The sequence below is a fragment of the Mirounga angustirostris genome, unplaced genomic scaffold (assembly GCF_029215605.1).
Source record: "Mirounga angustirostris isolate CCGP_5_RB_7025 unplaced genomic scaffold, mMirAng1.0.hap1 SCAF_17, whole genome shotgun sequence".
NCBI lineage: Eukaryota > Metazoa > Chordata > Mammalia > Carnivora > Phocidae > Mirounga > Mirounga angustirostris.
Window position 1 is genome coordinate 51695762 of NW_026991725.1, and position 27503 is coordinate 51723264.

Below are 27503 nucleotides of genomic sequence, written 5' to 3' on the forward strand. Positions count from 1 at the left end.
ACTTTTGATATTCATCCATGTTGTTGTATGTATCTTCCTCTTTAGTATTTCCCTTGCTCAACTATCACCATAATTTGTTTATTATTCACCTACTGGTGGACATTTGGATTATTTCCAGTTTTAGGCTTTTCTGAAAAAATATGCTCTGAACATTCTTATATATTTTTGTGAACATATGCTTTTGTTTCTTTGGATACATACCCACGAGTATAAATGTTGGTCAATTTTATAAAAAACTGTCAAACATTTTTCCAAAGTGTTTGTATCACTTTACACCCACCAGTTATGTATGAGTCCAGTTACTCTCTTACCTATATCAATACTTGGTATTGTCAGTCCTTTGGATTTTTATCACTTACTGGGTGTGTAGTGGTATCTCATTTGGGTTTATTTTGCATTTCACTAACAAGAAAAGATGTCAAAACCTTTTCGTGAGCTTATTGGGCACTCAGATACCTTCTTTTGTGAAATGCCTGCATAATATTTTGCCCATACTTAAATTCTGTATCTCTTCATTATTGATTTGTAGGTGTTCTTTATATATTTTGGATAGAAATCTTTTGTATTAGTAACATTATGCCAGCTATTGTTTGTTTTTCCTACTTTATTGATGTCTTTTGATGGATGGAAGTTTTAGATTTTGATAAAATACACATTATCATTTTTTCTTGTAGGGTTAGTAGTTTTTGTATCCTGTTGAAGAAATCATTGCCTATCCCATAGAATAAAATATTCTTCTGTATTTTCTTGCTAATTATTGTACCTTTCATAGGTCTATAACCCACCTTAAATAAGTATCTGAGTGTGTTTTAACATAGGGGTCAATTTTATCTTTCTTTTCTAGATGGATACCAAATTTCCCTAGCCCCATGTATTGAAAAGTCCATCCTTTCCTCATTGTATTACACTTAATCTCTCTGTCACAAGTCAATGGACAGTATATGCGGGTCTGTTTCTGGACTGTTTCTATTGCATTTTACCCATCTTTTACATGTTTTAAATCTTTTGTTAACTACTCAATATTTTATGACACATTTAAAAACTTCCATTAAAAAAAAAAAAGAAAAAAAGTTACTAGTTATGGGGGGTGAAAACTGTTTCATTAAGACTTACCTTCACATTATGACCTGGGAAATGGATTATTAAACTATTATTGACTCTATACTGTGTGCCTGGCACTATCATGAGAACACAAAAATGAGTAAGAGGGCAAAACTATAAAACTACTAGAAGATAACAAGAGAAAACCTGGATGACCTTAGGTATGGCATGACGATTTTTTTTTTAAGATTTTTATTTATTTATTTTTATTTTACTATGTTATGTTAATCACTATACATTATATCATTAGTTTTTGATGTAGTGTTCCATGATTCACTGTTTGTGTATAATACCCAGTGCTCCATTCAGTACGTGCCCTCTTTAATACCCATCACCAGGCTAACCCATCCCCCCACCCCCCTCCCCTCTAGAACCCTCAGTTTGTTTCTCAGAGTCCATCGTCTCTCATGGTTCATCTCCCTCTCCGATTTCCCCCCCTTCATTTTTCCCCTCCTGCTATCTTCTTCTTCTTCTTCTTCTTTTTTTTAACATATAATGTATTATTTGTTTCAGAGGTACAGGTCTGTGATTCAACAGTGTTACACAATTCACAGCGCTCACCATAGCACATACCCTCCCCAATGTCTATCACCCAGCCACGCCATCCCTCCTACCCCCCACCACTCCAGCAACCCTCAATTTGTTTCCTGAGATTAAGAATTCCTCGGAGTTGGGGCGCCTAGGTGGCTCAGTCGTTAAGCGTCTGCCTTTGGCTCAGGTCAGGATCCCAGGGCCCTGGGATTGGGCCCCGCATCGGACTCTGCTCCGCGGGAGGCCTGCTTCTCCCTCTCCCACTCTCCCTGCTTGGGTTCCCTCTCTCACTGTGTTTCTCCCTGCAAATAAATAAATAAATAATCTTAAAAAAAAAAAAAAAAGAATTCCTCGGGGCACCTGGGTGGCTCAGTCGTTAAGCGTCTGCCTTCGGCTCAGGTCATGGTCCCAGGGTCCTGGGATCGAGCCTTGCATCGGGCTCCCTGCTCTGTGGGAAGCCTGCTTCTCCCTCTCCCACTCCCCCTGCTTGTGTTCCCTCTCTCGCTGTGTCTCTCTCTGTCAAATAAATAAATAAAATCTTAAAAAAAAAAAAAAGAATTCCTCATATCAGTGAGATCATATGATACATGTCTTTCTCTGATTGACTTATTTCGCTCAGCATAATACCCTCCAGTTCCATCCACGTCGTTGCATGGCAAGATTTCATTCCTTTTGATGGCTGCATAATATTCCATTGTATATATATACCACATCTTCTTTATCCATTCATCTGTTGATGGACATCTTGGCTCTTTCCATAGCTTGGCTATTGTGGACATTGCTGCTATAAACATCGGGGTGCACATTACCCCTTCAGATCCCTACATTTGTATCTTTAGGGTAAATACCCAGTAGTGCAATTGCTGGATTGTATGGTAGCTCTTCAACTTTTTGAGGAACCTCCATACTGTTTTCCAGAGTGGCTGCTTTTAATTTATTTATTAGAGAGAGAGCCCATGTACAAGTGGGGGGGGTGGGGGGAGAGAGAGAATCTCAAGCTGACTCTGCACTGAGCACAGAACCCAATGCTGGGCTCAGTCTCACGACCCTGAGATCATGACCGGAGTTGAAATCAAGAGTTGGACGCTTAACTGACTGAGCCACCCAGGCACCCCCTGACTATTTAGATATAAAACTGAAGACATGATCCATGAAAGAAATAACTGATAACCTGGACTTTATGAAAATTAAATTTTCTGCTCTGCAGAAATTCTCTTGACAGTATGAAATGTCTGTATAATCTTCTGTGCATACTTAGATGCTTATCTTGTCAAGAGAACAAGAAGATGAACCACAGACTGGGAGAAAATATTTGCAAAAGACACATTTGATAAAGGACTGTTATCCAAAATATATAAAGAACTGTTAAAACTCAACAATAAACAACCCCGTGAAATAATGGGACCAAAGATCTTAACAGACACCTCACCAAAGTAGATATATAGACGGCAAATGAGCATATGAAAAGATTCTTCATGTCACAGGTTATTAGGGAAATGTGAATTAAACAACAGTGAGATACCACTACATACCTGTTAGAATAGTCAAAAAGTGAAAGAAGCCAATCTGGAAAGGCTACATATTATGGTTCCAACTATATGATGTTCTGGAAAAGGCAAAACTATGGAGGCAGTAAAAAGATCAGTGGTTGCTAGGTATTTGGAGGAGGAGGAGGAGGGATGAATAGGCAGAGCACAGAGTATTTTTAAGGCAGTGAAAGAACACTGTATGTTACTATAATGATGGATATATGTCATCATTGAGTTGGGCCTTTGTCCAAACTCAGAATATATAATACCAAGAATGAATCTTAATGTAAACTATGGACTTTGGATGCTAATGATGCATCAGTGTAGGTTCATCAACTGCAACAAATATACCACTCTTTATTCATAACAACATCTGCTGCACTACACGGATAGATTTTGCTTTCTGTCTTCTTTCATCCACAGGATCTCTTAACTCAGAAATCTGCCTTGGTAAAATCTACAACTTAGTGTGGTTCTCTAACATAGAGTACTGCTCTGTCTGGCAATCGCTCTCGACAATGGATAATCACCAACAGGTTGTTTCTTGGGAGGGCATGATTGTCTTTGTGATAAAATGAATCTTCAGAGTCCCAGATTCCCTTAATACTTTTAATCAACTTGACCATCAAACGCTCTTGAAGTACTTCGTATGATATTTGTGCCTGCACCTAAGGAGATAAACCCTGCTGGAGGAAGTGGCTCAACAAGGCATGTTGGTTCTGTGAGTTCTTTACTACCCAACTCCAGTGGGCCCCCATTGGTGCCTCTGAATCCTACCATTTGCCAGATCCATTTGTTCATTCTCCAAAACAATGGTATTCCTTTCTTTTTCTACTTCCCTCAAACTTCCGCCTTCCAACACTTTCTCTCAGGGCCACCCTCACCTACTTTCTAGAGGAAATTGAAGCTCTATTAGATGGATGGGATAACCTCATTTTCCATTGGGAAGTCAAAGATCACCTAAATCTCTAAAGATTTCTCTCTTCCTAATGGAGGAGGTGTCCTATTTTCTCTCTTTTTCCTATCCTTCAATCTCTGCTCTGGGTCATATCTCCTCCTGAACCTTTTCATGCTAGCAAATATCCTTTCTCTCTCCTGTATATTCAATTCCTCTTTCAAGTAGTTGGTTCCACCAACATTTGAACATGTTGGTCCCTTCTGTCTCAGCAACAAAACTTCCCTTGACCCTCTCCAACTCCCACTTACCTCTCCTCTCCAGATTTTTGGGAAAGACTTGTTTGTATTCAATGTCTCCATTACTTGGCCTCACGTTCACTCTGTATCCCACCTTATCTGGCTTCTGGCCTTACTCCTTACCCACACCATTCTGCCTGAACTCAGTAAGGCACCAAAAAGGCAGCAGATTCCATATTGCTAAATTTCACGGGCATCTTTGAGTCTTTATTATTTTTTCAGCAGCAGTTGGTATTGTTGATCACTTTTTCTCAAAAGGCTTTTTTATCCTCCTTGGCTTCCGTGATACCATATTCTGCTGGGGCTCTTCCTGTTTTCCTGGCCATTCCTTATCTGTCTCCATTGCAGGAAATAATGGATTTCCTCATGGATCATTCTATAATCTCTCCCTATGCAATTTCCTTCATGCCCTTGGCTTCGGTGATCATTCTGTGCAGATGACTCACACTTCTCATAGTCCTCTTTGAGCTGCAATAGCAGATCCACAGGACTTTCTATGCCATGGAAAAGAGTTTGAATTTTGAGCAAAGGAGTAGTAGGATTTTACTGTCTTTTTAAAAAGATCAGTCTTCTTCTTGGTATGTGCAGAATAAACAGAGGCAAGAGTGGAAACAGGGAAACCTCTTATGAGGTTAATATCCAGAAAAAAAGTCCTGGGGACATCTCCAGTGGAATATTCAAAGGCGTACCTCATACTCAATGTTTCTAAGGCTTATTTCATAATCTTCTGCCTGGGCTTCCCTATTGTAGTGTCTGCCATCACCATCTGGCCAGTTGGACTGGTCAGATACCTTGACCCCACCTGTCTTAGTAGTTGGGGCTACTGTAATAAAATACCATAGTCTGGGTGGCTTATAAACAACAGAAATTTATTTCTTACAGTGCTGGAGGCTGCAAATCCAAGACCGAGATACTAGCCTGGTCAGGTTCTGGTGAGCACCCTCTTCCTGGTTCACAGGCGGCACCATCTTGCTATGTCCACACATGGTGGAAGGGGCTAAGGATCTCTTTGGAACCTCTTTTTATAAGAACATTAATCTCATTCATGAAGACTCCACCCTCATGACCCAAGCACCTCCCAGAGGCTCCACCTCCTAATACTATCATCTTTGAGACTTAGGATTTCAACGTAGGAATTTTGCAGGGACACAGGCATTCAAACCATCATACCACCTCTTCCTTCCAATTCGCCATCATGTACTCTGGTCTCCTCTCACTGTTTCTTACACAGTAGCTTTCATAGTCTTCAAAATGCAGATCTGATGTCATCCCCAGGCTATTATTATTATTATTTTTTTAGTGCTGTTTACATCACTCTGAAGGTAATGACTAAAAGCTTTACAATGTCCATATAAGGTTCTTCACAGTCTGGTCTTGATGTACCTCTGAAACCTCCTTTCCTCCCTCCCTCCTTTTGCTTCTGCACTGTTCTGCCTTCTGCTTGCACTGCTCTCTGCCCCCCGATCCCTGTTGCCTACGCATATGCTATTGTTCTAGAATCTTGGCTAAAATATCATTTTTGGTGAAGATTGCCCATAGTGTTTGACCCTAGTTTTTTTAGGCTTCTCTTAGTTCCCAAATATATACTCATTTGTAGAGTAATTTGATTACTATCTTTTTATGACATTAAGGATTGTTTTCATCAGAGTTCTCCGGAGAAACAGAACCAATAGGATGTATGCATGTAGACAAGAGAGAGATTTATTTTAAGGAATTGGCACATGTGATGGTGGGATCTAGCAAGTCTGAAATCTGTAGGGCAGTCCAGCAGGCTGGAGACACAGGGGATAGTTGATATTGCAGTCTTGAGTCTGAAGGCAATCTGGAGGCAGAATTCATTCTTCCTCAGGGGACCTCAGTCTTTTCTCTAAAGACCTTCAACTGATTGGAGGAGGCTCACCCACATTATGGAGAGTGCTGTAGGCTGAATGTTTGTGTTCTCCCAAAATTCATGCGTTGAGACCTATTCCCCTGTGTATTGGTATTTGGAGGTGGAACCATTGGGAGGTGATAGGAGATGAGGGTGGAGCCATCATAATGGGATTATTGCTCTTATAAAAGAGACCCCAGAGAGATTCCTGTCCTCTTCTAGAACATGAGGACACAGTAAAAAGACAGCATCTGTGAACCAGGAAGTGGGCCCTCACCAGACATGGAATCTGCTGACACCTTGATCATGGACTTCTAGCCTCCAGAACTGTGAGAAATAAATTTCTCTTGTTTGTAGGGCCATCTAGTCTGTGGTATTATGTTATAGCAGCCCACATGGACCAAGACAGAGCATAATCTGCTTTACTTAAAGTCTACTAATTTAAATGTTATTCACATCTAAAAAATACCTTCAACACCTCGACTGATGTTTGACCCAAAACTGGATACCATTGCCTAGCCAAGTTGTCACATAAAATTAACCATCACAGGGACCATGTCTGTCTTAGCCCAACATTGTATGATCAGTAGAAGGCTCTCAATAAATATTGATTGAATGGGTTTGGGAGTGTTGGATTTCTAGATTTTTCTACCTGTAGCCAACACCAGTGGGGGTAATGCATTTCATAGCTGCATGCACTGTTCTTCAGAGTCATTCTTTGCATTCATTCTAAAATATTTTTCTGCTAAACACTTTTTTGATACAAGAAATATCTCTAATTTTTGACAAATTTTCTTCTTTGTAATTCATGTAGTCCCTCTTAGCTTGTTACTTTTTTAAAAAAGATTTATTTATTTGAGAGAGAGTGGTCATAAGCATGCAAGGGGAGAGGCAAAGGGAGAGGGAAAGAATCCTCAAGCAGACTCCCCGCTGAGTGCAGAGCCTGATGTTGGACTCAATCCCATGACCGTAAGTTCATGACCTGAGCTGAAATCAAGAGTCAGATGTTTAGCGGACTGAGTCACCCAGGCACCCTTCTTAGCTTGTTTCTTTACAAATTTTCTTAAGGAGTCTCATAAGGAAGCTTTATTAGCCATTTGACTTAACCATTTGATTTACTCTTCTCTGGTCTTCCTCTTTGTGTCTTTTTCCTGTTTTCTTGGGTGTAGTAACCAGAGCCAACTTTGTCCCTGTGTAACTGGACCATGACTTTATTTGAGGAGATAATTGCATTTTTATTTCCCAATGCACTTCGATTTTATTGGCCATTTTGGCTACAGAAGCACATTGTGCTGAATTTTCTGTTTCTAAACCCAAACTTATTCTGGCCCTGTCTCCAGAGTTTTCTATTTCTGTCATTGGTGCCAGACAGTGAGACAAGAATGCTTGGAGTCATCCTTGACTTTTCCACCCCCACCGTTCCCATTCTATTACAAGATTTTCTTGGTTCTTTCTTGAAAATTTGGTCCCTCAAAATTGATCCTTTTATTTTTCCATTTCTTCCAACAAGCCCCCATGAGCTCATGCATAATAATAGATCTATTATTGGTTGTTTACCACTATGTTCTCCCAGCTTCAACCTGCTGTAGCCAGCAATGCCAGGTGAATCTTCCTAAGTATTCGCTTGAGTACACTTTCTTCTCCCAACTCCTGATACTCAGTCACACACTTTATTTCCTTGCTTTATTGGGCCTTTAATGCAGAGGGTTATGTTCATCTAACTTTTCAGATCATGGCATATATCATTATTTAATCCCCTTTTGGCGCTTTCTCCATAGAGTTTGAATGTATTGTCTTTAGTCTCTGTATATTCTTATAAGCTGTGTCTTGTCATTTTGGGTATTTACATGAATTGTACTCTAGGTCTCATTTCGTTTTATATATATCACCACTTTTCAGATCTGTCCATGATACAGCGTGAACATACTCTCCAGTGCTTCTAATGGCTGCTTTTCTTTTATTCGCATCACTCTCTGTATTTATTAGAGTTTAGTACTTTTCTCTGTAGAGATCTAATACATTGGTTAATTTCTATATATTTCATGGTTTATATCATTCTTGTGATTGACATTAAGGTATATTTTATAGTTGGGTTTTGCTGCAGTAATGAGATTGATGTTTTATAGATTATCCTATGTCAGCAACCTTGATGGAGTCTCTTATTCATCTCATAGTTGGCTGTGTACGAACTTAATATTACACCGAACCGTATGGTATTACTGATATTTGACTATTTTTGCCTACAGCATTACAAAAACGAATTTCAAATGGTTCAACCTAAAAATGAGTATATTTTTTATTTTTAAATTAAAAATGTTCAAAAATGATTATATTATTTGCAGATAATGATAGTTTTTTCCTCTTGTTTTATACCTTGTATTTCTTTTCTCTCTCTCGATGTTTTAGAAGTTTTAGACTATGTTAAATAGCACTGCTAATGAGTACTGTGGAGCTTTCCTGTTAACTGTATTTGTCCTAGGTTTTTCGTTCATGTGTACTCTATCAAGTTTAAGAAGTTCCTTCTTTTCCTAGTTTGCAATGAAATATTTTCATTTAAAAACAAAAATCTCAAATAGATACTGAATTATATGGTCTTTATGTATCCATTGAGATAGTCATATAATTTTTCTCTTTTATTATATATATGTGTAGTTCATGAAATTGACAGATGATTTTTATGTTGAATCATCTTGGCATTACTGGGATAAAGTCTAATTATATATTTTCAAAATATGCAACTGCATTTGTTTAGTTAATATTTTATTTTGGGTTTTTATCTTACATTCATAAGGAAACTGGTCTATAACTCTATTTTCTTATAATCCTTTTGTGGCTTAGAAATCAAGTTTGCAAGGGGTTCTTGGGTGGCTCAGTCCTTAAGTGTATGCCTTCGGCTCAGGTCATTATCCCAGCATAGCAAGGAGCCTGCTTCTCCCTCTGCCTGCCCCTCCCCCTGCTTGTGTTCCCTTTCTTGCTGTCAAATAAATAAAATCTTAAAAAAAGAAATCAAGTTTGCAAAGTAGTCTCATTAAGTTTGGCAACTTTCATATCTATTTTCTGGAACAGTATGAATAAAGTAGGTATTAATTGTTCCATCAAGGGGTGAGCTCACCTAAAATCTATTGGGTCTTGGAGTCTGTCAGCCATAAAAATAAATCGTTTATTTGGGGATAGCAGAGGAATTACAATTGGGGACATGCAGATACTATGGTGAATCATCCCAGAGTGTAGACAACAAAGGAGAGGAGCCTTCTTTTGGCGAGGAAAGAAGGTTAGGGGAGATACTGTTGGAATAAAAGTCCACTGGGGTAGAGGGAGAGTTGAGGGCTCTGGCGACTTCTCATTGGCTGGTTCACGGTGATTCTCATTGGCTGGGTCCCCCTGATTCTTATTGGTTGGGTTGCGGTGATTCTCATTGGCTGGGTCCTGGTGGTTCTCATTGGCTGGGTCCTGGTGGTTCTCATTGGCTGGGTCACGGTGATTCTCATTGGCTGGGTCACGGTGATTCTCATTGGCTGGGTCCTGGTGGTTCTCATTGGCTGGGTTGCGGTGATTCTCATTGGTTGAGTCCCCCTGATTCTAGTTGGTTGGGTTGTGGTGATTCTCACTGGCTGGGTTCTGGTGGTTCTCATTGGCTGGGTCGCGGTGATTCTCATTGGCTGGGTCGCGGTGATTTTCATTGGCTGGGTCCCCCTGATTCTTGTTGGTTGGGTTGCGGTGATTCTCATTGGCTGGGTCCTGGTGGTTCTCATTGGCTGGGTCGCGGTGGGTCACGGTGATTCTCATTGGCTGGGTCCCCCTGATTCTTATTGGTTGGGTTGCGGTGATTCTCATTGGCTGGGTCCTGGTGGTTCTCATTACCTGGGTCCTGGTGGTTCTCATTGTCTGGGTCACGGTGATTCTCATTGGCTGGGTCACGGTGATTCTCATTGGCTGGGTCCTGGTGGTTCTCATTGGCTGGGTCCTGGTGGTTCTCATTGGCTGGGTCGTGGTGATTCTCATTGGCTGGGTCACGGTGATTCTCATTGGCTGGACCCTGGTGGTTCTCATTGGCTGGGTTGTTGCTGGGCCAGGAGGAACTCTTCCTTCCCTCTCCAGGGTAGTAAGGTGAGCTTCTTCCTGTGTGGGAAAGGATTCCTCCTTCTGGGGTCTGTGAACAGTAGCAGGTGGTAGTGGTGAGGAGAGCTTTCCCTTCAGGTCTTTCTGACTCCATTTTAGATGAGGTCTCCTTTTTTCATTTTCACAGGTCCAAACTACCTGTTTAACCTAACCTTGACTGTGTTCTTCTATCTAATAAAGGTGGCGCATTGTTCCTGTTTCTGTCTCAGCACGTTTCCTCTTGCTGTCCTTGACCTGGTGACTCCGTTTTCCTCTTTCTATCTCACCCTCATCCTCCAAGGACCAGAGTACCTCTCAGATCATTCTTGAGCATCACCCTTCCAGCAGCCCTCCTGTGTTTAGCTTCCTATAGCATTTATTGTCTGTTTCATTGTTTGACCCTTAGCATTAGCTCCTTGCATAATTATTTATCCCCACGTATTTAAGTGTCTAGGAGCCCTCCATGGCCCTCTCCTATAAATCTGAATTTTAAGCCTCAGAGTGCCAGGAGTTTATTATAAGCTCTCATTGTTAATGGTGATCATTTGATTATATCACACTCACCTTTGGTCACACTGGCCTTTTCTTTGTTATAATCATGCCAAACATATTTTCACCTTAAGGCTTTTGCACTGTATTTTTTTTTTTCTCTTCTTGGAATATTCTTCTGCATTCGACCTGCAAGCATTTTTGTTACCTTTAGTAAATTTTTTTTTTTTTTAAAGATTGTATTTATTTCTTTGACAGAGAGAGAGATCGTGAGAGCAGGAACACAAGCAGGGGGAGTGGGAGAGGGAGAAGCAGGCTTCCTGCCGAGCAGGGAGCCCGATGTGGGACTCGATCCCGGGACCCTGGGATCATGACCTGAGCCGAAGGCAGACGCTTAACGACTGAGCCACCCAGGCGCCCCAGTAAATCTTTTTTCAAATGTTACTTTCTTGGTATAGCGCATCTTGACCACCCTATTTAAAACTGCAGTCTTCACAATCCTCCCTACATATCCTACTTCATTTTTCCCCCACTTTATTTTCCCACACTTTTTTCTCCCACTTTATTTTTCCTACTCACTGTACATATAAACTTCTTTTTTTTCTGCCTCCTACTATAATGTAAGGTCCTGAGAGACAGAAATTTTGGTGTTTTGTTCAGTGATATATTTTGTGTCAAAAAGAATAACATAGGGGCGCCTGGGTGGCTCAGTCAGTTAAGCATCTGCCTTCAGCTCAGGTCATGAACCTGGGGTCCTGGGATGTAGTCTGGTGTTGGGCTCCCCACTCAGGGGGGAGTCTGCTTCTCCCTCTCTCTCTGCCCCTCCCCCCCATGCTTGCTCGCCCCCTCTCAAATAAACAAAAATCTTTAAAAAGATTTAAAAGAGTAACATAGTTGGCACTCAGTAAATATTAGAATGCATGAATAAAATAAAATACACCAGCTTTCAATTAAGAACTTGCCCTGCAATTTAGGCTTCCTACCACTATGTGGCAGCAAAGAGGTACTGCCTACAGAAACCCTGGGGGTTTGGGATTGCAAGGAGAGTGAAGTCTTTTCTTAAATATTTAATCCAATGCTTTCCTTCTTTGCCTAAAAAAGCTGTGAGTCTTTTTGCTCTGATTGCTTACAGTCTCTTAGGCGGAGGAACTGATTTCTTGTCTTTAGATGTTTTGCTGGTAGGATCATCCTATATGCTCTCTGGTGCTGGTGACAAGAGGGGCGCTTCCGTGTTCAACCCTGGTTCTCTGATATTCTGGGCTCAGCCTCTCAGCTGTGTCCCTTATAGATTCATTGGGGGGGTGGGGGGGAGCGGGGGAGGACTGATTTCTCAGACTGTCAAATCTTCACTTTTCAGATTGCTTGAAATCTAATGCCTCATGCTTCTTGTTATCATCAGGGATTTCCCCCGCCCCCCGGTCTGTGTTGTCTTCCTTTATGCTGTTACTGGGAGGCATTAGGAAGATGTGATCAGATTGACTTGTAGGTCCAGTCTCGCCACTCCTTACCTTGGCACACCTTGGGCAAGTCATTGAACCTCTGGAGGTTTTAGACTTCCCTTCTGTAAAATGTGGGAGTCAGGTTAGGGTGCCCTGTAAATTCTTTTCCTTCAGCTTAAACGAACACAAATCTAGGAGATAATGTTAACTTTTTTGTTTTGTTATGTTTTGAGAGGGAGCTATTCCAGACAGCTCTCGTCTGGTGTTTTTGCTTAATTTACACACAGTAATTAGCCTGGATCCCTCACCATCACTTAGCAACTGCCCACTTTCAGAATGTGGTTTGGTGAGGTGGTTTAAAGGGACATTATCCCATATATCTTAGCAGAGAGGTGAGGATAAAGCTGATTTCGTCTGGGGACACATGTTTCTTTAAATGTGTCACATTCCCCTGTCTTTGGTTTCTCGTTCACCTGCACCATTTCAGTGAACCCTCCTGGAGGTTGATACCTGTTGGTTTTCTTAGGAATTATTTATTGAGCGTTTACTATATTCCAGACGTGACCCTGAATTCATGCCATCTCTTACTTCTTTCATTCACCAGCACCTCTTGTGAGGAATGGGGTGGCGTCTCCTTTTTCAGATTCTGGATAATATCTCGAAGTGGCACGGCTCCTGGACTAGCCTAGCAGCCAGAGCCTGGCTCCCTGCTTGCCTCCTGCTATTCCTTCTTCCTTTATGTACAAGTTATTTTATTTCCAAATTTTACTTTTACCAAAGTAAAGTGGTATGGACAGATTGTAATCAGTGACATGAAAAACTAAACATATTTTTCCTCTTCCCAGATCGTCTCATATAAGACATTCAGTGTGAGCCTAAGGAAAGAGAACATTCCAAAGAAAACCCTTGGGGCTTCAGGGTCTAGTCCTTTGACAAGTTTAATTTAGAAAGGACCTATCAATCCAGGGGAAAACATTTTCAACTAGTATGTAAATGAGCAAATGGTGTTAATCGGTATGAGTTTTAGTTGAAATCCTAAAGCCCAGTTGAGTACAGATTTACTCAAGCTCTTAAGATCAAGAAAGGCATATGTGTGTGTGTGGGATCTTTTTGGTTGTGTTCGAACAAGATGAAGAATAAGAACTATCCGCTTCTGAGCTTCGTGAGGAAGAGTAGAAAAGATAAGCCAACTCCTTGGGATTGATGCTCTTGTTGGAGAAAACTAGACTTCTCTATTGGTCTTTGCTACTATCTCCTGAAAAGAGTGATCTTCTGATTTAAAGGGGTAAAATGAGCTTTAGTATTTGGAGTGAAAGCCTCAGATTTTGTAAGAGAAGTTTACCTTGTTTTTGCCATTGTCACCTCGCCTGGTCCAGTTGCCAAACAATGGCTGATAAATTTTTTTTTACATAATTTAAAAAAATTGTAAATTGTAAAACCGTAATTCACCATCTTAACAACTTCTTCTTTTTTTTTTCTTTTTACAGTAGGCTCTACACCCAACATGGGGCTTGAACTCATGACCCTGAGATCATGAGTTGCGTGCTCTACCGACTGAGCCAGCCAGGGGCCCCCACTTTAACCATTTTTAAGTCTACAGTTCAGGAGTATTAAGTATACTGACATGATTCTCCAAGAGATCTGCAGAATATTTTCATCCTGCAGAATATTTTCATCCCGCAGAACTGGAACTCTTCCCATTAAACAGCTTTTCATTTCCCTCTCCCGCCCACCCTTGGTAACCGCCATTTACTTTCTGTCTGTGTGGATCTGATTAGCAGCACTTGTCTTACTGTGTTGGGCCTAGCGTTTCACTTAGCATAATGCCCTCAAAATGCATCCATGTTGGAGCATGTGACAGAATTTCCCTTTTTTTTTAAGGCTGAATAATTGTTCATTTTCTGTATATGACACGTTTTGTTTATCTCTTCATCCGTTGATGGACATTTGGGTTGTTCCCACCTCTTGGCTGCCATGCACGATGCTGCTGTGAACACAGGTGGGCAAAGTCTCTTCAAGATCCTGGTTTCAAAGTTTGGAAGGATACCCAGAAGCAGGAATGACGGTAACTTTTAAGAACTTGCAGTTAAGGACAGGAATGCTGGAAGAAGCAGATTTGAACAAAGTCATGCTAGTCTTTTTTTTTTTCCCCTAAAGAAAAAAGGATAGATTTTTTAATGTTTAGTTGATTGGCATGCCTGACTCAAATCCCAAGCAAGACGCTCAGACAAGTGAATGAGTGGACTTGCAGAAATTTAGAAAAGGAAGCAGTGGTCATTAAGAGCTAGCCTGAGAAGAGTAAGCATATGTTAGGGGAGGCTGATCTCATTTTTAAAAATACTCCAGCCACTAGGCCTATAGATGCAGACAGATGGTAGAGCTGATGCATGTAGATGGTTTTGGCAAGAGGGGACAGTGACTCTGTTGATGATATGAGGAGATGCATGGGATGGTGGTCTCATTAGAATGGGTGGTAACTGGAAAAATACCTTATTTTATATAGAAGTTTGCGGGGGGGCGTGGTTTATGGTATGCTGCTGTGAGGACCCTGCCCTGTTGAAGGATGGTTTGAGTAAATAATCAGGTTTATAATCTCATATCTGAAGATGATTAATATGCTCCATTCAGAACTCATTCTTTGACTTTTCCAGAATCCTCCTCCTACTTACAGACTTTCCCACTTTTCTGTCAACTTATGGCCACCTGCTTTTGGCACTTTTTTGTCATCTCTCTTTGTTCATTTCCTCATCGTAATAAATACTTGAATAATATTTTATAAAAAAATTAACATTTTATTAGAAAAATAAGAAAACCATCCTTTTGCAAGAGTAATGCCCAGAGTTTTCTCAAGACATGGTGAGGTGTGTTTCCCTGGACAATATTAAGTCAGAGAAAAAGTAGAAAACACGTTTGTGTTTGTGTGGATAGGTTCATAGTCGTCTTAAAAATCCCTATGTGTTAGGTATCAAAAGGCTGAAAGAAAATACCTCCAAAAGTTAAGAAAAGGTGTGACTCTTCCAGATGCTGGTTTTTTCTTTGGCAATTCCCTGTGTTTTCCAAGTGGTCGACTTTCTGTTGCATAGATTCGTCTTTGACTATCATGTGCTTCCTGCACCAGGAATCGTTGGTCTCCAACTTTAGAAAGTACCATAGATGTCCCTATTTTAAGGTGAATTGGCCAGGTGGAAACAGCAGATGTTGGTGAGGATGCAGAGAAAGGGGAACTCTCTTACACTATTGGTGGGGATGCAAGCTGGTGCAGCCACTTTGGAAAACAGTATGGAGGTTCCTGAAGAAGTTGAAAATAGAGCTGCCCTATGACCCAGCAATTGCACTACTAGGGATTTACCCCAAAGATACAGATGTAGGGATCCGAAGGAGCATGTGCATCCCAATGTTTATAGCAGCAATGTCCACAGTAGCCAAACTGTGGAAAGAGTCCAGATGTCCATCGACAGATGAATGGATAAAGAAGATGTGGTGTATATATACAATGGAATATTACTGAGCTGTCAAAAAGAATGAAATCTTGCCATTTGCAATGACCTGGATGGAACTAGAGGGTATTATGCTAAATGAAATAAGTCAATCAGAGAAAGACAATTATCATATGATCTCACTCATATGTGGAATTCAAGAAACAAAACAGAGAATCATAGGGGAAGGTAGGGAAAAATAAAGATGAAATCAGAAAAAAAAAAAAAGTGAATGAGTCCTCTATATGGGGGTGGGGGTGTAGGAATTGGAAGTGAGGTAGCCTCATGAGGAAAATTCCTTCTGAATTGGAGGTTTGGGTGTAGGAGGACTTGGGAAACTTAGCCCCTCAACCTTGTCCTTCCCATTCTGTTCCAGCTCCAACCTTAAAACTAGTGTTTACATGTACCAGGCTCCTTACCTTATGTCATTTCAACCAAACCCCCTTTGATTGTACTCTAGAAAATTCTATAGGTGGAGTGACAGCAAAAAGATCCACTACTTGGCTGTCTATGCAGTGGTTGACCAGCTGGATCATTAGTTAAAGATTGGCCATTTGTCACGTATAGGTAAATAATACCCTTGTTTGATTTATCCTGTGACCTAGATCAAAACTCACCTAAAAAGGGCAAGACATAACCACCATTTACACTCAAATGTTTATTTTCTTGCAAAAATTTTATTTTTCCCAACTGAGGGTTGCTGGAGTGGGGGGTGGGGTGGGAGGGATGGGGTGACTGGGTGATAGACACTGGGGAGGGTATGTACTATGGTGAGTGCTGTGAATTGTGCAAGACTGTTGAATCTCAGATCTGTACCTCTGAAACAAATAATGCAATATATGTTAAGAAAAAAAAAAAGAAGAAGGTAGCAGTAGGGGAAGAATGAAGCGGGGGAAATTGGAGGGGTAGACGAACCATGAGAGACGATGGACTCTGAAAAACAAACTGAGGGTTCTAGAGGGGAGGGGGGTGGGAGGATGGGTTAGCCTGGTGATGGGTATTGAGGAGGGCACATTCTGCATGGAGCACAGGGTGTTATGCACAATGAATCATGGAACACTGCATCTAAAACTAATGATGTAATGTATGGGGATTAACATAAGAATTAAAAAAAATTAAAAAAAAAAATCCGGAAAAAAAAATTTTATTTTTCCCAAACAATTGCAGAAATTTGAGGTCTTCCCTACTCCAGCTCTTCGTTGTGCTTTAGCAAAACACGTTCATTATTTTTTACTGAAAGGCCAGCATAAATTTTGCCTTGTCATTTGCTGTGGGTGTAGTCATTAAAATGTGGTCTCTTAATCACTTGTTTATGATTTAGATTTTCAGTATCCAGATTGGTGTTTTTTTGTGTGTGTCATCAGAAAGTTTAATAATAAAATATTTTATTCTATATCTCAGTGTGATCTGTTTTAACCGTGCTGGTGCCCCTCACTATTCCAGTCTAGAAATGTGCCTGTGGGGAGGCTGTGTAAGCAGTTTATAGTGGCCCAAAGGCCCCAGGATTGTGTTCTCAGCTTTGTCATATGGACCCTGCCATGTCCTAGTTTTTACTTCATCTTCGATTTAAAAGGAGTGGCAAATTCGTTGCACAACCAATGACCCACAGGCCTTTTGAAGGGCCCCCTGATGCTGGCCTAAGGAGCCAAGGTCAGAGAAGGCACTTCTGTTCATCACTAGTTGATGACTCACTTCAACAATCCTTTAGTTGCTTTCTTTGATTCCCAGTTTCTTGGGGTATCCACTTGTGTCCCAGACCACCTCTTCCTCTTCTGTGAGATACGAACAAACAGTGGATGGTCTGGGAGAGCCAAGTAGGGTGAGCGAGAAGTGGTTCTGGGTTGGCTCATGTGGGTCTTGGTGTGTGGGGGGGCAGGTAGATTAGGGATTCTGTTCAGGGCCCCCCTGCAAAGGGGACTCCGGGTTTCACGTGCCCCAGGTGCTACCCTTCAGGGAATATGGTTCACATCAGAGACGTAAATTCACCCCAGAAGGCACAGGTAGTAAATCCTGGTTTCTTAGTGGAGTCATGGAGCTGCAGGAGAAGCCCCATCCTCATAAACCCACTGTTGCCCACAGTATACCCTGACCTTTATGTGGAAAGGGGTACCCTGACTTGACTGGACCCCTAAGCACTTCTTATTCTCATGGACTCTGACCCTGGCATCGTCCCCTCAATGTGGGGAGGGCGTGTGTGTGCACGTGCACGCGCTGGGTGTCCTGTGCTCTCTCCAGCACCTGAGGTCCCTGTGAGCTGGCCGAGAGGCATGGTCACATCTGTGTGTTCATCCAGGGCTGCTGCCCACCAGAGTTCTGGAAGCCCCCTCCAGGCAGAATTCTTCACACTGTATAATCTTAAAATAGCTTACTTGAGGAAGGAGTGTCATTTCCACTTTGCATGGAGGCAGATCCTGAGCTATTGCTGTCTTGCTTGTATATAGGAAAATGTGGCTTGGTGTAAGCATATTACAGAGGAAATTGACCTGGAGAGTGAGGGCCCAGAACTAGGCAATGGGATTGCCAGTGACTTTTAGATTCTACTTCAAAATGTGGTCTTTGCAAGGACACATTTGGGCTCTTTTCATGTCTACTATCTAGCTCATGTGATGCTGAGCATACTGCTTAACCTCTCTGAGCTGCAGCTTTGCATTTTTAAAGTGGAGACCACTGAGGCAGATTCACTTTTTTTAAAGGCATGAAGCTTATGTGATTTGGGGTGGGGGAGCTTTCTTAACGTAAGGTTTAAAAATTCGTTCTTTTGCCAAATTTCCAAATAAAACTACGTCAACGCGTTGGAGAAAGAGCATCCCAGGTAAAGGGAATAGTGGGAACAAGGAAGTTTGAAACCACATAACCACTTCAGGGGAAAAGAAGTGATTCTGCATGGTCTCTGGGGTGAGAATACAGAGGGTGGTGTGGTGCAGCCATGGCACTCAGCTTTGGCAGAGCATGAGAAGCACATAGGGAGCTGCTGGTACTGATGCCCAGATCCCACCCCATAAAAGCTTTGTTTTTTAAGAAGCCCCCCTCCCCCCCTCCACTGCCCAAATCACATAAGCTTCATGCCTTTAAAAAAAAAGTGAATCTGGGGCACCTGGGTGGCTCAGTTGTTAAGTGTCTGCCTTCGGCTCAGGTCATGATCCCAGGGTCCTGGGATCAAGCCCCGCATCGGGCTCCCTGCTCAGCGGGAAGCCTGCTTCTCTCCCTCCCACTCCCCCTGCTTGTGTTCCCTCTCTCGCTGTCTCTCTCTCTCTGTCAAAAATAAATAAAATCTTAAAAAAAAAAAAAGTGAATGTGCCTCAGGTCTCCATTTTAAAAACGAAAAGCTGCATCTCAGAGAGATTAAGCAGTATGCCCAGGATCATATGAGCTTGGAGGTGCAGCCTGGCTCCTGGAGTTCTTAAAATTTCCCCAGGTGATTTGAATATGCTGCCAAGGTTGAGAACATGGACTGGTTCTGTGTGCATTGGTTCTCCAACCTCTGTGTCCAGAGTTTCTAATCAGTAGGTCTGGGGGAGGGGACCCAAAAAGTTGCTTTCCTAACAAGTGTCCAGGCGCTGCTGACACTGCAGGGCTGGCATCACAGTTGGAGAACCACTGGCCTAGCTGATGTGGGTTGCACGTGATGCCAACCAAACCTTGAATGTCCATCCTTGAGAACAGAAACACAGCAAGGCCATAGAACAAGTTTAGAAAAATAAGTAACTTATTAGCAGCTGCTATTACAGATACTTAAGGCTCCCTGCTCCCACCAACACACATACGGTTTAACTCAGTAGTTCATGGAAGCTCTCCTTTCAATGCAGCAAATGTTAATGGAGTATGTATTCTGTGTAAAGTATTGAGCTAGTCCCTATAAATCCCTATGTACTGGGGAAAAAAATCCCCTAAGGTTCAGAGTGTCATAAGAAACAAATCAAAGACAGGTTTCCTAGATTTAAAAAAAATCTATTTACAAAAATATATTTAAAAACAGATCAGTGAAAACTTTTGACCTTTTTACACTTGATCTTAGCCAGAAGGCCGAGAAGCGATAAACTTTTGACCTTTCTAAACTCATTTTTTTTTCACCCTGTTTTTAGGGATATGATCTAGGAAGAAGAATGTTTTCTAGGGAAAATGTTTAGCTGGCAAATGGATCAATTTAAGGACACTGGAGAATGCAGACTTAGATCCACTTAGCTCGAAATTAAAATCTTTGCTTTTTAATTAACTATTTTTAAATTGGGAAACAAATACATAAACATGGTGACTTCTTTGTAATAGTGCAAATTAAAAATGTAGCATTTCCCCAACTCTTTAACTCCCAGGTCCCCCTTCCTGGAGGCAACTACCCTTGACAGTACTTAGGATACTCAGTTTGCTATGCATGCATCTGTGTGTGAGTGTGTGTGTGTTTGTGTACCCTCCTCCCTTTTGAAAAACATATGGATACATGCTGTACACATTTGTGCTTTATATATACTTACATATATTAACTCATATGGATATGTTGTGCTTCTTTATGGTTGTGTAGTATTTCATTGGGCAGATATGTAACAATGCATTTATCCAGTCCCCTACAGAAGAACACTTTTTAAACAAAATGATCCGAGACTGGAATCTGTCAAAGAAGTAGTAATGAAAATTATTTTTGCAGTGTTTCTGGTTACCTTGACAACCTGAGACATCTTCAAATGCCATGGCATCTCTCATAATGCCACTTTTGGAGCTGAATATATGAGTAAAAGAGACAGGATTGGAATTAATGAAAAGACTAGATCATAGAGTACTTGAAGTGATTTCAGCTGGGGAACAGTTTTATTACTTGTTTCCTTAGTTCCTTTAACAAGGCAATTGAAATTCATTTTGACTGCATGTCAGTCATAGTGTTGACTCATGCTACAAAGTAGTTTTCAATGATTGCTCATTCAGGGGAAAACCTTTATGGTACTGGAGTGGAGCTGAGTTTCCCATGACATTTTTAGGTTGTTTCAGGTTAACCCACCGGGCAACACAGTGCTGACAAAGTCGTCGAAGTGGAACACGGTTAACTGTGCCTCAGCCCTTTTTGAATTATGTCTTTAAAAATCTGTCTTTAGCTTGGCATAATGCAGCACAGTTTGACTGACCTAATTTGATACCTTAAGTTCTTGATGTATATATCTCTGTATCTTTATGTAAAATAATACTTAGGGATAATAGTACAAACTGATTTGCTACCAAATCTGTTTGGACACTCTAAAAAAAATGCTAATAGATCACAAGTGATTGGTAAATGGAGGAAAGCTGTCTCTCCAAAGTGGGAGTGGCATTGTTTCAAAGATAGTTTCCCCAGTATGTTAATATTTTCTTATACCAAGTAACTGGAGCTGAATACAATAGAAACTAACACAGCTGAACACACCTGGGTAAAGAGGAATAAGCTACTGGTCATGATGCCCATTCATTGCCTCTGGCTGGGCTGGGGCAAGTGATTTGTCTAGGTGGAAGGGCTTGGGTGAGAGTGTTGTAGGGGAGAGGGTGTCCTCCTTGATCTTTGTGCATTTTGTTCGTTTCTCCATAACTTGGTGAGCTAAATCCTTCCCTACCCCTTCCTTCAAGCTACCTCACCTTGTTTTTTGTTGTTATATTTTTTAAGATTTTATTTATTTTAGAGAGAGAGCATGTGGGAGGTGGGTGATGGGGAGGAGCAGAGGGAGAGGGAGAGAGAGAATCTCAAGCAGATGCCCCGCTGAGCACAGAGCCCAGCACGGGCCTTGATCTCATGACCTTGAGATCATGACCTGAACTGAAATCAAGAGTTGAACACTTAACTGACCAAGCTACCCAGGTGCCCCTCACCTTGTTTTTTTGTTTGTTTTTGTTGTTTGTTTTTTTTTTTAAGGTAAAGACCTAATTGAGCTGAATTTTTCAAAAAGAATAATTTGAGGTTTAGAATGCTTTGCAACCCTGCTAGTGTCTTTTTTGGGGTTGCTGTTGCTTATGTTAATGCTCTGGTTGCAACATAGTTGGCTCTCTCCAACCCCATTTTTCCTAGAACCATATTTTTCCTTTCAGTGTGCCTTGTTGCCTACTGATGAGTTTGCAGGAGAACACATGTCACACTGCAGTGGGAGTATCTGTATCCGATAGCTATGAATAACGTTGGGGTGATCAAACAGCCACACAGGTATCACTTAGAATGTGATCTCAAATAAAGACAATTATCTGTCTGTTTCTTGTTATCTGCTACTTACAGGCACAGGATGAAATGGGATATGTGGAATATAAGAATAGAATGGAGAGTGTGAAAACTCATTGCATGTTCTTCTATGAAGTGTAGCCTAGATATCTTTCTGTTGAATATGATATTATTAATAACTGTGAATCAAAGGGTAGAAGTACTGCTCTTCAAATTGCCATCTCTCCTGGACTTCCTTTCTTGCCATATTTGGTGTAGATTTCCAGCCTTTGAAATGATTTGTTATTTCTGCATGGAAACGCTGTGTGCTGTCTCAATCACGTTGTCAGCATCAACCCACTCATTTCTCACTTTCTATTAAATTTGTTGATTGGGTATGAAACATGAGTATCCTTCAAGTATTCCAGCTAATACATTTTTCCTGTAATTGATGCCAAAGCCAGTATTTTTTTTTCTTCCCCCGTCAGAAGAACCTTCTGGAAATTGGTTACCAAGTTCTCTGTAAATGTTCATTAAACCTATGCCAGGGCATTCCTCTGCCTCTGAAATCCCTGATTTGCTTCGCCATCTCTAGCAGATTCTAAGGTCCTTGAGGACAGAGACCATTTCTTTTGGGCAGTAGCGTATGTTCTTAGAAGGAACACAAAACTCGTTTGTTTGTCAAATTTAATGTTGACTAAATTTTAGCATACAGATTCTAGCCCGTAAAAGAGTCTTTGGGATCTAGATGCAGAGATCATTAAAAATGCATCTTTTATGTAAGACTGAGAATCCTTTCAAGGCTCCACGTGTCAGAGATCTTTTCCTGAGGGGGGTGTGTGTGTGTGTGTGTGTCTGGACTTGTCATATTCTGTATAATGCACTTTTTAGAGTCTGGTTTTTTTTCTTTAAGATTTTATTTCTTTATTTGAGAGAGAGAACAGAGAGAGCACACATGAGTGGGGGGGAAGGGGCAGAGGGAGAGGGAAAGGCAGACTCCCTGCTGAGCAGGGAGCCCAAAGTGGGGCTCAATCCCAGGACCCCGAGATCATGACCTGAGCCAAAGGCAGACGCTTAACTGACTGAGCCACCCAAGTGCCCCTCAGAGTCTGGAAGCATTTGGGTGAACAGGGCTGTATAACCCAGTGTCGAATCTGCCCCTCTTTTTTCTTCATTCTGTTCATCAGCTGCCTTTCCAGCCTGACCCCATACCAATCTGTGAGTCTATGCACGGTGCCTACAGTGCTTGACACTCTTCTCTACCTGAGTGTGATCTTGGCTTGGCTTGTTAGCCTGAATCCCATGTTCTGTTTCTGGTTTGAATCATGGTTGCTCCCTGGAACCTGATCTCTTCTGATGTTATCAAGTAACCTAGTCTTTCCTTCTGATTTTTGTTCTTTTGTTGTTGTTGTTGTTAGGCTCTAGTGTTTTGCCTTGGATGTGTCCGACCCCAATTACTCCTGCTTTTGCTAATCAGTAAGAATTGCCCAAACCTAGACTCTCAAAGGTTCTGACCATAAAGTTAAACAGTATTGGTTAGTTAATGGCTTTCTCAAATATTAATCCCTGCCAGGTCCAAAATTATGATGGTGTTTATTATAAAAGAGATGCAGCATTTTTTCACTTAGAACTTTCCTTGCCTTTTTTCAGGCAGTATTTGATGGTGCATGACCGCGCATGACATGGCGCGGTCCAGGAAGTGTTGGTTTGACTGGATGATTCTGTGATGATTCAGTTTGTCTGTCATTGAAATGTTCATTTTGTCCAAGACCGAAAAAAAATTGCCCATAAAAGAGCATTCAGATTTTCCTTATGCTTCAGTTCAAGGCACCAGATTCACTTTTGCCTGCTAGGATAGAAATTGGTAAGCATTGCCAAAGTTGAATGTCACTGACATATAAAGACTCATCGAGGGATAAATCAAATATAAATCAAAAAGGATCAAATTTTAGAGTCCAGAAAATTCGGAAGAGCCTGTTCCAACCAGCTCCATTTTACAGGTGAGGACATGAAGTCCAACGTGGATGAAGTAAATTGCCCAAGACCCAACCCAGAGCTGGTTGTTAAGGAGCCTGGACTGAGTCAGGCTGTCATAGTGACAAAATTGTGTGCAGGCAATTGCTTTTCACTGCATGTGTGACATATTAATGGGATCCAACTTTAAAATAAGGGACATGGAGCAGAGCAAAATTTTTTTTAGAAATTACAATTGCCTTACTCCGTTTCATTGACCCATAAGGGATCCTTTGCCTTCTTGTATGTAGTGGGTAAGATAGCCTTTCTCTGAGCCCATGCATCCATGGACAGGGGTCAGGAGAACACGAGGAGCTTTCTCATGCTCTGAAGATCACCCCTCTGCTGGCTTCCATGTCACCATGGGAAGATGCAGCGAGAGAGCCCAAGGGCTCCATACTGTCTCACCTTCCTTCACCTGCCCCCCAATCTCACCAGCATACCCAGCCTTACCAACCCCTGGTGTCTGCCTGGAAATATCAGCACTGATCCTCATCTAACTGGGTCACCACAAAGTGCCAGGACTCCAAAGAGCTCGCTCTACTGTGTCTCTGGGGCCTGCATCAGTTTCTGGTACATGGCAGGTGCTCAGTAAGTGGTGAATGAATGGCTATTTGGCTAAAGATAGAAACATCTTGTAACCACTGAGAATCATGCATATAACTGACAGTCTGGAACCTAGATGAAAATCAGAAGCACTGGATTTTGTTCCCCACCTTGTCCTTGAACAACTGTAATATTTTGATTTGTAATAAGAAATCTGTTTGGTTTTTGTCTCCATTTTTGGCATAGAGCTCCGAAAACTCTTGGAATTTGCCAAGTGACAAAAGCAATAAGGGTGTCTTGATATTCATAACAAATCCCTATCAACCACACCTGACTTTATGTTAATGAGGTGACTTTCAGAAACCCCCAAAAGATGGGGACTGGTTGCCAGGGGACCCAATCATAGGATTGGAGGGTTGGAACTTTTCAGTCTCACACCCTTGACCTCTGGGAAGGGGAAGGGGCTGGAGGTTGGGTCAGTTACCAATGGCCAGTGATTTAATCAGCCAAGCTTATGTATTGAAGCCTCCATAAAAACTCAAAAGGATTGGGTTCACAGAGCTTCTGGAGGTACTGAGAAGATGGTACACCCAGACTGTGGAAGCTCTTGAGTTTTTTTCCCCAGACCTTGCCCTGTGCATCTTTTCTGTGGGGCTGTTCCTGAGTTCTAGCCTTGAAACCAGTATTCTAGTAAATAAAACATTTCTGAGTTCTGTGAGCCCCTCTAGCAAATTCATGGAACTTGGGGAGGGGGTCATGGGGACTTTAGATCTATAGCAGGTTGATTGGAAGCACAGGTGACAATCTGGACTTGCAGTTGGCCTCTGAAGTCAGGGGTGGGGCCACTGTCTTAGAAGACTGAGCTTTTAATCTGTGGGATCTGATGCTCTCTCCAGGGAATGTCAGAATCGAGTTGAATTGGAAGACCCCAGCTGGTGCAGGGACAATTGCTTCATGATATGGGAAAAACCACACACACACACACACACACACACACACACACTGGAATTGGAATCAGAATTATATAAATGTATCAACTTGGGGAGTCATTTTGCTCTGCTCATCAGTCAAATGAGAGAGGGTTGGATGAGATGACCTGCAGGGTCCCTCTCTGCTCTCTTGCTTCTGTGCTCAAGCATCCACGTAATGTGACTCTGAGACCCTTTGTCAGCACTACGAGTGGCCAAGCCTGGATTCCTCAGGTCCTGCCTGGCAGGGCTCTCCTTTGCACATGGGCAAGGCTGGTAGCTTCACTCTTGCATCCCTCTGGGTCTCTCCTGCTCAGTTGGCCCAAACTCCAGCCATTGGAACTGGCTTGCATTGCTTATAACGGAAATATCCTAGATGGTAGAGCTTAAAACAAAATGGAAGCCTTGACAAAGGCAGAAGCTTGTTGTTCATGTTTGGAGAAATCCAACTGGTAGGAAGGCTGCACCTGCTATTGAGGACCTAAAATTTCATCACAGACATCTCCTCCTCCCTGTTCCCCCACCCATGCTATCATCCTTACGTTCTAACTAGAAGAAGGGAATGACTTTCTAAATAGATGACGCCTATTGGAGAAAACTCCAGAAATCAAGGTGTACATGCATTTGTCCATATCTCCTCAGCCCAAAGTAGGGACCATGGCCACATCGAAGTCGGAGGGAGGTTGGGGACTATAATCTTTTAGCACAATGGCAGTGGTTCTAGAAATGACCATGTCCTCTCCATTTCCTGTGCTGTCCTTTATGTGATTCTGGTTTCAAGGACGTAGAAAAGAATTGCCCCCCCTTCCCCTCTTCTTTGGAGTAGTTTGAATAGGTAAGATCGAAATTACCTGTTCCTTAACCAGGTATTCGGCTTACCTTCGAGACCCTCTGAAGCTCTTTTGTTGTTTTGTTTTGTGTTACGGAGCTGTGATAACGTCGAGGATGGATTTTAAATTTCGATTAAATTTGCTTCATTGTTAGGTCTTCAGTTTTTAAGATTTTCTTTTGTCCGGTTTGAATCATTTATATGGTTCTAGAAATTTTTTAAAAAAACTCCTTTTTTTCACTCCTAATATTCGTCATTTGTGCCTGTGCTGAATTTTTCATAGTCTTCCCAGGGACTTGTCGATTTTATGTTTTTTTTTTTTTTCAAATAACCTATATTACCTTTGGTGAATCCCCTTCTTTCTTATGGTCTCTTTTTTGTTTTTACGTTTATATAAATATAAATATTTATAAGTGTTATATGTGTTTATATATACATTCATAAGTAATATATTTCTATTTGTTTCTATTTACTATTTTGTTTGACTTTGTCCTGTTTTTGTTTTGTTTTTTAAGAGAGACATGGGTACAGGATTGCCTGGTCAGGTAGGGTTTTGTTTTGTTTTGTTTTTTGTCTTTTTGTTTTCTTCTTTTTAAAGGAAAAAGAGCATTTGTGGCCACGGATTAAGCACCAAAGGGTCTATCTAAAATGAACAATGGATTGCCCAGGGCCCGGCTCCTGTCGGATCTACAAGGGGGCGGGAGGGGATAAAACAGAGGCTGGAGGAGAGGAAGCAGAATGAGTGTTGAGAACGGAGAGGCGAGCCATCCGTGAGAACAGCTTGGCAGAAACAGGACCAAAGTACAACGTGAGGAAGGGCTGGGGGGAACCGGGAGCTAGAAGCAGCAGAGCAAGCGAAGGATGTCACATCGGGAATAGTTGTATGTTTGACCTTCAATCCCTCGCGTGAGTCAGGTGTTAATTACCCTAATCCACTGTGCCTAGAATCCTCCGTGGTGAGCCAGCAGAGCCTTTCCTCTGCGTCCTCTGTTACCTGTCCCCTGTGTTCGGCACCTTTGCTCGCTCCGGATTTCCTGGTTCCTGAAATCAGCATTCTGCCCCTTGCCTTCCTCCCTCCTCTCCTCGGAGGAGGCTTTGTCCTCTGTCTCTGCCAGGTGAGAACACCCGCCTCTGATCCCACTTCCCTGTGCGTGCTGACCCCGCTCATGCCATCCCCCAACCCTGACTTCTTGTACTGCCAATGCCCTCTGGTCTCTACTAATCGTGCCTCGGTTTCCCCAGGCCACGCTGCCCTTCACTGCTCCACAGGCTTCCCGA

The 27503-nt window shown here is 41.9% G+C and overlaps 1 protein-coding gene and 1 pseudogene across 4 annotated transcripts in view; one reads left to right on the forward strand and one right to left on the reverse strand.

The window, feature by feature from the left end:
* Window positions 1–27503, forward strand: part of ARHGAP44 (Rho GTPase activating protein 44) — a 166052-nt gene that overhangs the window by 25338 nt on the left and 113211 nt on the right. The gene's annotated exons all lie outside the window — the stretch shown is intronic.
* LOC123854843 (U2 spliceosomal RNA) lies at window positions 19605–19762 on the reverse strand (annotated as a pseudogene).